Source organism: Phoenix dactylifera, chromosome 3, assembly GCF_009389715.1.
Source record: "Phoenix dactylifera cultivar Barhee BC4 chromosome 3, palm_55x_up_171113_PBpolish2nd_filt_p, whole genome shotgun sequence".
Lineage (NCBI taxonomy): Eukaryota > Viridiplantae > Streptophyta > Magnoliopsida > Arecales > Arecaceae > Phoenix > Phoenix dactylifera.
In genome coordinates, this window is record NC_052394.1 from 12,043,972 (window position 1) to 12,052,850 (window position 8,879).

At 39.1% G+C, this 8,879-nt stretch overlaps 1 long non-coding RNA gene across 10 annotated transcripts; it reads right to left on the reverse strand.

Moving 5' to 3' along the window:
- Positions 1-405: 405 nt before the first annotated feature.
- LOC103698209 lies at positions 406-7,752 on the reverse strand. Of its 10 annotated transcripts, none has more exons than XR_005511027.1 (10): positions 7,501-7,752; positions 6,997-7,397; positions 6,454-6,866; positions 6,144-6,303; positions 5,918-6,058; positions 5,758-5,817; positions 5,459-5,654; positions 4,942-5,052; positions 3,993-4,133; positions 406-758 (listed from the first exon to the last, which is right to left on the reverse strand). It is a non-coding gene; the product is annotated as an uncharacterized LOC103698209 (long non-coding RNA). The 10 variants fall into 10 exon arrangements; XR_005511023.1 differs by having other exon boundaries at positions 5,459-5,817; positions 6,454-6,571; positions 6,733-6,866; positions 7,501-7,751; XR_005511022.1 differs by having other exon boundaries at positions 5,459-5,817; positions 6,454-6,649; positions 6,733-6,866; positions 7,501-7,751.
- Between the last annotated feature and the right edge of the window lie 1,127 nt (positions 7,753-8,879).

Here is an 8,879-nt window from a genome sequence, read left to right on the forward strand (position 1 = left end):
CTGCTCAAGTTTGCTGCAATGTACAATTTGTTTTTCTAAGATCATGCTTGCTTTTCATGTACTGTATATTCAAGGATTTCTCCATCAAGATCGCACCAGATAAAGAGAATATAGTCATAGTCATGAAGGAAATGCAAAAGCATTGAGCATATGTCATGAGTGAATTACAGATTGATGTCAAGAGCAGAAAATTGGTGCCTAATACCAGCCCAAAGCAACGTTAGCGAGAGGGGAAATTGCCATTAAACCTATAGGGTCAGTTGGTGGTTAGGGGATTTCCCTTATTGATAATCAAAATTCACCATTTAGAGCTCATCTAACAAAGGAGCATCCCTCTGACTTCCCATAGATTTGGAAAATGTTCTAGACAAAGAGAAAGATGAGCATAACCATAACCGTGCAGTCTTATCACAAATATTTAGAATTGGCTTTATAGATCTTCATTTTCCAAGCATTCCTATTTCGGGTCATCTCTGATGTTATTTCAAGACATAAAGAAAGACAAAATGTTTATAACAAACTATGTCATCTTAACAGAGGGACAATATATAAGACTCAAATGGAAATAAAATTTGGATATTTGTAAACGAGAAATAATAGACGCCCCTATAATTGCAGAAAAAAAGTCAGTTTTTCCAGTAGTCAGGTAATTATCCTTTCTGAGCCGAGCCAGTTCCTGTGGGAGTTTCAATGGGGTAGGGCTCCAGTTGCAATGGCGGTTGAAATTGAAGTGGGAGTCCTTCATTTCGTTAACAACCCTGAGGCATCAATCAATTAGGAACATAATTAACTTAATCTACTCTTTATGTCGATTAATAAAATAAATGGAATAATATAGAATACATCTTAAGCACTTAAATAAATGATAAGTCACACAACTTCATTAACTGAAGTTAGAAAAAACTTGTGATGAGATAATTTTTCTTTTCTACAAAGCTTCTGCATTCAGGAACAAGACTTTTAAGTCGTAGACTATCCAATCTTAGATATATAGATGTTAATCAAATTTATATTTAAATCTTCAAGATCAACTGGCCAAATCAATCTCTTTTAAACTCTTTTCCTAGATTGATTGCACTAACCAGATTAAGAGTACAATCTTCTTGCATCTCAGACTCTCACTGGATTTTGTTTGTCACACATAGTTTTTCAAAACATTAGTTGGTTCTTGGCAATTTTTTCTTTTAATTTTATCGCTTTAAGCCATGCACTTTTATCTGGTCCAACTGGTCCTTGTGCTCCTTAATTGGTGTGAATGGAAGTTCAGGCAATTGATTGAAGTTGAAGCAGCAAAGAGATTTTTTTTTAAAAAAAAAAATCATACGTGTAACAAATAACACAAGTCTGGGAAGCACCCTCAGGTGGCACTGTTTATTTGGAAGGTGGCCTGAGGTTGTCTGCCCACCAGGGGAGTGTTGGCCCGGAGGGATGAGCATCACCCCAACTTGTGGGGCTTGTCAGGCGGCGGCGGAGTCTATATCCACGTCTTATTCAAATGCCGCGAGCTGCTCAGATTTGGGAGTGCGTCTTGGCCTCTTCTGTTTTGTGCCTGGAATGCATGTCAGTTGAGAATTTTCTGATCTTTCTGAAAGAGTCCTCTCAGAGGCCCGACCAGTAGGAGCAGAGGCTTAGGGCGGCCTATCTGGCTTATCACTGCTTGCTAGATAGGAACGTCCGAGTCTTTGAGGAAAGATGTGCACATTCAAGAGTGGTGGTGGATAGGGCCATACTTCATGCAACGAAGGTCCTTGACATCACTGCGTCGGCACCTCTTAGGGTTGGCTAGGAAAATCTGGAGCTCTCACTCCGCTCATGTAGCGTCTAGGATTATGCTCTTCTCCTGAGAGCCCCCACCCCTGGTTTCCTCAAAGTAAACTTCGACGACAGTGTCACGGCGAGCGGATGTTGCGGCGTCTGCTTTTTCATCAAAGATCAGCAGGCCAAATTAGTGGTGGCTAGGGGCCATCTTCGATTAGACCGTTGTTGGAGCCGAGGTCAGAGCCACTTGGAAGGGCGTCTCTTATGCGAGATGAGTGCTGGGTGCAGTTTGCATTATTCTTGAGGGGATGCCGCCACGGTGATCGAGGAGATTCAGAATTCCAGGCGATCTTCCAGGGGGATGCAGTTGATCCATGACATTCGCCGTCTTTTAGGTGAATGCACTGCCTTTCGAGCTTCTACTGTGTACAGAGAGGCCAACAGTGTTGCGGATTGAGTGGCTTCTTATATAGCCAAACAATCTGGAGATATCATCTGGGAGGGACGCGACCTTATACTGTCTTCTTTATATTTTCTACTTCTTTCTGGCTTTATAGGCTACACTCATACCCATTGTGTGTGAGTAGCCGATGTCCCAAAAAAAAAAATCATCGTGTATGTAAACTTTCATACATAAGTAACATATAACAATATAATGAACATGTAAAATATCCCACCACTCATACAATTGATCATCTCTGCACTTGGAACAACACTATGCACCATGAACTCATTTGAATGTGAATAATGATTAGTATCCTCTAGTACTAATATGACAAATGTATATCTGTTAAAAAATCTAGAATATATGTTCTCATTAAACTGCTTGGATTCATCTTCCCGTTATCATAAATTGTGTTAGTATGATATGTAAATTTGATGTTATATATTAATTAATACTTATATCCGGAAATAATTTCTGGATATGTCTTAAAGGTTGTCTAAAGATTGCATTAGCATATTTGTCAAATACAATGAATATAGCTCTTCACATACCTGTCAAAATATTATAGAATATTATAATTTATGAAATTTGAGAATACCATTATAAATTGCGAGCAGTTTAACTTTTACTATCTTTATCACAAGAAAGAAGATTTGGGATTATCAATGGCATATCCACTAAATTTTGTCATTCCTTCTATTATTGTGACCTTCTTGTGACCCCTCACACATATACTAAGAATCTTGTTAGCATCAACGGAGAAAATAGTCGCATCAAAACTAAATTATGCATACCGCAAAAATATTGTTAGGGATAAATTTACCCTAAGCATAAAAGGGCAATTGTTTGGTTAGCATGGAGAATGAAGTGGGTAATTGTGAATTGATTGTAAAGTTATTGTTTTTGAACATGCTATGACATCAGTTGCTAACCAATATGCGTTATATCTATTATTAAGCAACTAGGATTGGGTTTCATCTGGCAGCCTACAAATTTTGAAAAAAAATAATAATAAAGAATAACACTAATGAAACAAGTAGAGCATTTTTATGAAATGGATTACTGATTTTAAAATTTACCGTGACCGAAGCTCATGGTATCCTCTAATATTAGGTCTATTTGCAACTTACTAAATGCAATGGTCGATAAACCAACTCTCATGAAAGAAATTTTTGAACCTCCAATAATTTAATTTTCTATAAAATAGTTATTTCATGATTAGTATGATATCTCTATATGTTGTTTCTTTCACTGCTTTCAATGCCCTGCATTTCTAATGTTAAATAAGGTAATAGTCACTAAAACACTGCAATAGTTACAATTGCTGTAACTAAAAATTATTCATAATATTTCCCTATTTTATGAAGGTAATTAAGCATTTATAAGCACCTTTCATCAAAAACAATGATATCTCTTTGGGTCTACCCTAAACCCAATGAAGTTACTCAACAACGTATATGAGCATTCTAAGAACTACGGTAACAGCTATCATGTTTATCATGATAATATATTTTTTGGTTGATTGTGAAAATAATATGAGATTTTTGTAATCTTGATCAATCAACTAGGACTCATTATCAATGATCTTGTTTCTTTACTCTATATTTTCTACAGCAACATTCTTAATTTGATATAACCCACCCAGTTTGCAAATGCTCCAATGGTCTATGCACAAGCTCATTCATGATGATATCTTTCATATCAAAACCCTTAATTAAGAAAAATAAATGACATCAGAAATATGCAATCATATAGCACTTATTCTTGGAGAATAATTCACATATTTTACCTCATAACACAAACTTCCAAATCTTACACATGAAACCACATCTCTCAAATGTGTATACGTTGTGTTCAGGTGATACATCCTTGTATTGGAAGCTCCTTTGCGTAGCTGATGAAATGCAAAATACTCCTGCTAACTCATGATCTAGTAAAAATGTGAAGTTCAAAGTTAGAATAACAATGTCTTATTTTTTTAAAAAAAAATTGAGGATTAATGTATTACTAAAAGTATATATATGCGAGCCTATGCTTGAACTCTTTCTGGTCAATTTGAAACTCTTCTATCATATGCTCTTCAACCTTAATGAAAGAAATGAATACAGAGTCAAGGCTACTATGCTAAAGGATCAATTTAGCACAGTCATGTATTAGTGTTTATATACCTTATGCATGATAGGTGTAGATAATACATCTGAATCACACATAATGATATATGATAAGAATGGTGAATTGATCCTTAAGGAAATTTTAAAAGACATTGTCTCATCCCAAATGATTACTTCTACACATTGAGATTGATGACTAATTGCATACAATGAAGTTTCATGCAATTGTAATGGAATTTTAAATCTCAAATGACGCTTTTAAGCGTCGGCGAGTTTCCAGCCCACGCACCCCAAAGCGTGGGTCAGACGTCGGGCAGGTGGGCGTGGGTCCGGTTTTTGCCGATGCTAAGAGAAAGCGTCGGCAGAAATAGGGCTTTCCCGACGCTAATAGAAGCGTCGGCAAAAACGACATTTGCCGACGCTTTAAAGTGTCAGGAAAGCCCAAAGCATTCCCAGTTTTGGGTTTTCGCCGACGCTTTAAAGCGTCGGCAAATGTATTTTGGCCGACGCTTTAAAGCGTCGGCGTAGGCGTGCCACAACTTTTTTTACTAACGCTTTTAAAGCGTTGGGATTGCTATTTTTTTTAAAAAAAATAAAAATACGAATGTAAATTAAAGCCATATCAACCTGTGCTCGGATTATGAGGATGTATGCATTCCTAGCGGCACCATTTAACACTGAATCTGCATCGTCATGCCTTAGGAGCTTAAGAGCCTCCTCCTCTTGCAATGCAAAGACCTTAAGAGCATAACACAAGAAAAAATGTATAGACTTAAATTATCTCTACCCAACCACAGTTAATACTCTTCTTATGAAGATATTAAACAAAATGACACAGGAAATCTTTTAGACAGCGTTCAACTGACGTTCCTCACTGTAAGTTCTACTCAAATCTTGATTGCAGTTAGATCTTCAAATGGAACATGATTGCATCTCAACAGGGCAACGATATGCGGTGTGGCAAAAACATATAACATAGTAATATTAAGTAAAAACTAACATTTTGAAATAATGAATCAATTTGGACAAGGAAATAGATAAGGAAGCTTGGCATATATACTTTCAGGCCAAAGATAACACATGAAACAAGATAAGGTATAATTTCTGCCACCATATAAACTGAAAGGTTATTATAATGTAAGACCTGTGGTGCAGAATCGGCACCAGCAGAGACAGCAGCCTGTGATTCCTTTAACACAGTGAGCCAATCCTTTTGCTTACGTGCTTCATTACACTTGGCCAAATGGGTCTGGAGAGCATGCACTTGTGAGAAGTCATTAGAGCTGGTTTCCTTTCGTGATAGCTTGTAATGGTGAATTGCCTTCTCAGCTTCTCCCAGTCTGTGAAATATGTGCAGAAATATCAAGTTTTGTTTAAATAAGGCTATGGAAGAAGTAAATTATAAGGAAAGATGCCACCCTTCCTTTGAGTTTAGTACTCCACATGGAAGAAGATCACCAGCAATCTTTAGCTTTAGGCTCTCCTTCATAGGCCGAAGTAATCCTACAAAGATAGATGCAAGATGTAAAGATCATCAAGCATCGAAGGTTCGTCGAACTGAGAGAGAGATCTCGATCAATAATCAAGCACTAGCAGTACCAACCTGGCGGCAGAATGTTTGAGGATAGACTAAAAATTCTTAATCACATGAAACGATGCATTTCTATGCACTGATTTATGCTACACAAGAAAATAGCAATAGCTTTTCTCAGTTTTAGCCTCTCCTTCAGAGGCCAAAGTAATCCTGCAAAGAATGATGCCAGATGCAGGAATCATTAAGCAGCAAAAATTTGCTGAACTGAGAAATCAAACAGTAGTAGCAGTACCACCTGGGGGCAAATGTTAATTTCACAAATGACAAGACCACCATCCAAAGGCTGCCACTTCACACAGCAAATTCTGTTTGGTCGATGGGGCAAACTCACCCAGCCTCCATACCCCAAACAAATTCAGCTCCTCGTATATTTGGAAAATGCTTTCCATTTAATCCTGCATGTCCATGAGAAGGGAATTCAGACCAGCCTTTTGCAGCCATCAATCTATATTTTTAGTCATTAATCTACGATAAAGTTACAAATGTGAATAGAACCATTACTACCTTTACAATCTAGCTCGTATACCGTTGTACTTCACCCTTACCTTGCAACCAATCAAGTTGTTTTTTAGAATTGGGATCTGCCCCAGCAGTCAACCTTCTGCTTAGCAACCAGAAGTTCTCGATTCGATTATCAGATGGTGCATCCCCAAAAAATTGATCCTGGATAATTAGTGTGAGTGGATGAAGGAGGAGGAGGAGGTTGACTGAGAACAACAAGCACAAACCATATTCTAGCAGCTGCTCAAGTTTAATCCTTCTTTATTAATCTCAATTTAGCAAAAAGAGAAGATCAAAACTTGATAGATGATAACTATGCATACCTTGCTACTAGATCCGTTGGCAGATTATTTATCATAAACAATACTCAAATATTTTGTTTCCTCCAAGACGCTGCAAAATATTTTTCTGACATGGCATATACAGATCTTCTGCGTCCATGACAACCCTGCAGTCTCTGGGACTCATAAGAGGTACATCCGTATTTCAACCATAATCCATGAATTTGAGCTGCAAAAAACATCCCTAAAAGCAACCACTGACATGAATAAATCTCTGCAACTAGGATTTCCATAACTAAGAGATACCTGCTTCAGAAGCACATGCAAGAAAATCAAACAAAACCCCAAATCCTTCACAGAGACTTGACAGTCCAGACCCGTCTCTCCTATTATACTTCTTCAACCTACTTAAAATTAAAAAACCTGACAGAGCATAATTACATTCCAATTACAACAGATATCATACTTCAAACACAAAGAAAGGCAGGAAGCTTTGGAAGAACCTAAAGAGAAGAAACTTGTCCCAATGTACACTAGAAGGCCTGTTCATGAAATCTCATTAGTTTTTTCAAGTGTTTTGTTCAGAAACCAAGATAGCCAATTGGTTTAGAAAATTGACCTTGTAAACGAGTTCCAAACAAGGTCTATAACAGAGTGTTTAAGCCGGCCACAAACAGTAATGTCTGGATCACCTGAGCTTTCTCATCCTAAAGCAATAAAAGTGGTTTCACGTACAATTTTTTTTGAAAACAAAAGCTAAACGAACCATCAACCTCATGGATCATGCATATTTGTGTAATTAAGTCATACATTTCCTCCACCCATCTGAGGAACAAGAGCAGTAGGAATGATAACAGTGGTGCCAAGCATAACCAGGTAGTGCTGGAAACCGAGAAGGATAACAGTGGTGCCGGGGGACTCGCTCATGGGGGAACATGAGTCCCTGGGGGGCGAGATCAAGGGCCTTCTTGGCCCAGGCGGTGGAGAGCTCCGGAAGGCGGAGGATGGCCGGGGTGCGGGCGGCGGCGAGGGTCGGGATCTCGGCGAGGGTCGGGGAGGAGCGCAGGAGGAAGAGGCCGATAGAGGGTCTCGCCGGCGATGAGGCGGGACTTGAGGATCCGCGGTTCGAGGGAGAGGGGGGCGAAGTCAGGATCCAAGGAGGCGGCGAAGAGGCGGGCGAAGATATCATCGTCGGAGCCGTTCTGCTTCTTGAATCTGGAGGGGGTTAGGGAGGGGGGGCGATGATGATGAGAGAGAGAGAGAGAAGACGAGGAATGGGGATGATGATCCCCTCTTAAAAAACTCTGGAATGGGTTGAGGGTGGAGGGCGGTGGCCGGGAAAACGGAAAGAGAGGGAGGGCTCGTTGCCGACGACGCTTTTTAGCGTCGTCTTATCCGGCGACTACACCGACGCTTATTAGCGTCGTCCTTTGCCGACACTTTTACAAGCGTCGGCAAATTTTGACGCTAGACCAAATATTGCCGACGCTTGTGGAAAGCGTCGGCAAAAAAGCGTCGGTAAAACCGACTTTTCCTATAGTGTTAAAATGGAATCAAACATAGCTTTCTAGTCTGGATTCAAGCCCTAATACATTTGTTGAAATTCCGAATGCTATTCCTTTTCATCATATTGAATCTCTTCTCACATCAGTCTATTTTCCGTAGAATGATAATCACATTCCATGAGCATGGGTATAGGCTGAAACTACTCACTGATTTGCCATTTTTAATCTAGAATCTATATATTCAATTTCAGCCAAAGCATGATCATGTAACTGGTGTGGTGAAAACTCTGAAGGTCAAAGGATGAACTTCGCTAAAAACAAAGTCGCTTTCTTTTCTCTTCCTGTGGAGTGATTGATTATAACCCTATTTGATTTTGATGAGCTCAAAACATTTGAGTATATCTTATGTTTACTAATGAATTCAATCTAATGTTTCAGTGAAAATCTTGTAAATTTATGGTTAAGTGTCTCTAGATTTGGTTCAAGACATTTTGGATAAGTTAAGAAGTGAATCTGAACCAAAGTCTGAGACTCGAGTCGACTCCGGGATATTACGAGTCGACTTCAAGCGTATCAGAAGCACTGGCACAGGCTCGAGTCGACTCTGGATCATTTCGAGTCGACTCCGACTGAGAACAGACAGACGAACAGAAAGACTCAACTCAAAACCTGTCAGCGAGCCGA